The following is a 2,389-nucleotide window of genomic DNA, read 5'->3' as shown; positions in this document are numbered from 1 at the left end:
GCCCGGGCTGGATTTGAACCCACCAGCTCAGGTGTATGTAGCTGGTGCCTTAGCCACTTGAGCCACAGGCACTAAGCCAACCCTTTCTTTGTCTAGTTAACTATGCAGAGATCCTTCAGATCTCTCCCTTCTTTCTCCTTGTCATATACTAACAAAGTTAAGTAGTAACTACTAAGTCACAGTAGTTTTTCCTTTGTTTTATTATCTATCCTGGGGTCCTCATGATCCTTCCCTTCTTGCTTCTTGTCATATGTTAACGAAGTTGAGTAAAAACCATTCCCAAGATGATCTGTCTTTGTTAAAGTTATTTACATTTTCCTATTGTACTGTAAGACCAAAACTTTGTCTTTTGTTTATGCTATTTCCCCATATTGTCTATGCTACCTTCTCCTGGACAACCCTGCACAGATACTATAAAATTAAGCTGATTTGGGGTGGCGCCTGTAGTTCAGTGTGTAGGGTGCCATCCCCATATACTGAGGGTGGTGGGTTAAAACCTGACCTGGCCAAACTTCAACAAAAAATAACTGGGCATCATGGTAGGTACCTGTAGTCCCAGCTACTTGGGAGGCTGAGGCAAGAGAATCACCACAGCCCAGGAGTTGGAGGTTGTTGTGAGCTGTGACGCTACAGCACTCTATGGAAGGTGATAAAGGGAGACTCTATCTCTAAAAAAAAAAGCTGATTTTGTGCTTTGGTGCTGGCTGCAGCCTTCAGCTCAGTCAGACCTCCCAATCCCATGCTTTATTTCCGTGCCTTCCCTTATGCTGTATTTTCCTCATTCCTAGGGTGACCAGATTTTAACATTGGTAAAGTGGGAAAACATGGCTGCGGGTGGGGGGGTGGAGGGTGGGGTGGGGGGTGGGGGAGGTGGGGAGTGGGGGCGGAGTGGGGGCAGGGCCTGACAACAATGGAAACTTTGATAAGCAGTTCTCAATAATCACTTCTCAATAATTATTTGTTATTATTAAAGTTTAACATTATAAAATTATCAAAAATAATATAAAACTCATATTCTGGCAAAATAGCCACATGGCAGCCATCTATTCCCTTCCTGTTCTCCTGCCCATTCCCGCATTCTTTCCAAAAATCGGGACTTTTTTAAAATGCCACAGGACGCGGGACAAATTGTTAAAAAGCAGGACTGTCCCGCCAAAAGTGGGATGTCTGGTCACCCTACTCATTCCCCACCAATTCCACTCTGGTTTGCTCCCCTTTGCTGCGCTGGTTTGTGACAGAAGAGGAGTTGGATTTGCTTTCTGTGGCAGCTGTTACTCAGATAGATTCTGAAGGAAAAGCTCACCTGGACTTCCACTGTAGTGAATATGGAACTTTACTTGAAATTATTCCACTAGTAGGGTCATGGGATATGAGATATAGCCATGAAGTCTACTTTGACAGAGGCTTGGTGCTAGCCATAGAACAGAAACCCGACAGGGTCTTCAGCTGCTGTGTTTAGCAGATGGTATGTGACACTGAAGAAGAAGAAGAAACCATGAACAGAAGTCATTAAAAAGAGTGAGAAAATTGTAACTTAAGAGACTTTTAGCCACATGCCCCAGCAGCTGTGTCCAGGCCTCCTTCGTGTTATCTGCATGGCGTATTCTCCAGTGTTTTCCAGAAAAGGTCTTATGTTGACTTCAGATGACTGTACCTTCTTTTTTAAACTCTTGCTGTGGAAGGCTATGAGGACTTCATTTTCTGTAAAGATGTTTTAGAATGCTGGCCCAGGAAGTCTAGTATTTTGGAGCTTTGAGCTAGGTGGTAATGTAAATATTTGCTGCAGAACAAAAAAGGAAAGGTTAATTCCGGTCGTTGAAGAGAGAGTCAATGATGGGAAGGTGTTTAACATGGTTCATAAATGATATTATAAAATTTTAATTGATAAGGCTAGAAGAGATAATAATATGAAAGCTACAGAAAGAAATCCCATATCCTCTATACCAAATGTTGCTTAAGGATGAGAAATGAGATGTATAATATGAAAGTATACTTTTGAGCCAAAACGTGTAATCACAATTTTATTTAAAAAAACAAACTTGACTCCATGCCTGTTGCTCAGTGGTTAAGGTGCCAGCCACATACCCTGGGGCTGGGGAGTTAGAACATGGTCTGGGCCTGCTAAACATCAATGACAACTACAATGAAAAATATCTGGGTGTTGTGGCAGTGCCTGTAGTCCCAGATACTCAGGAGGCTGAGATAAGAGAATCACTTAAGTCTAAGAGTTTGAGGTTGCTATGAACTGTGATGCCATGGCACTCTACCAAGGGCAAGATAGTGAGGAAAAACCCCAAAACTTATATATGTGTGTATGTTTTGTATTTGTATATAGTATCAGGACTTGGTTCTAGTTCTCAAATTATCTTCTCTTCTGTGGTCTTATTCT

The 2,389-nt window shown here is 42.2% G+C and overlaps 1 pseudogene; it reads left to right on the top strand.

Moving 5' to 3' along the window:
• Window positions 1–1,513, top strand: part of LOC100964513 — a 3,183-nt pseudogene extending 1,670 nt beyond the window's left edge.
• Window positions 1,514–2,389: the final 876 nt, after the last annotated feature.

The sequence above is a fragment of the Otolemur garnettii genome, unplaced genomic scaffold (assembly GCF_000181295.1).
Source record: "Otolemur garnettii isolate 467f Iridium unplaced genomic scaffold, OtoGar3 scaffold00006, whole genome shotgun sequence".
Lineage (NCBI taxonomy): Eukaryota > Metazoa > Chordata > Mammalia > Primates > Galagidae > Otolemur > Otolemur garnettii.
The sequence above is the reverse complement of the archived record's forward strand: the minus strand, read 5'-3'. Positions and strand labels throughout refer to the sequence as shown.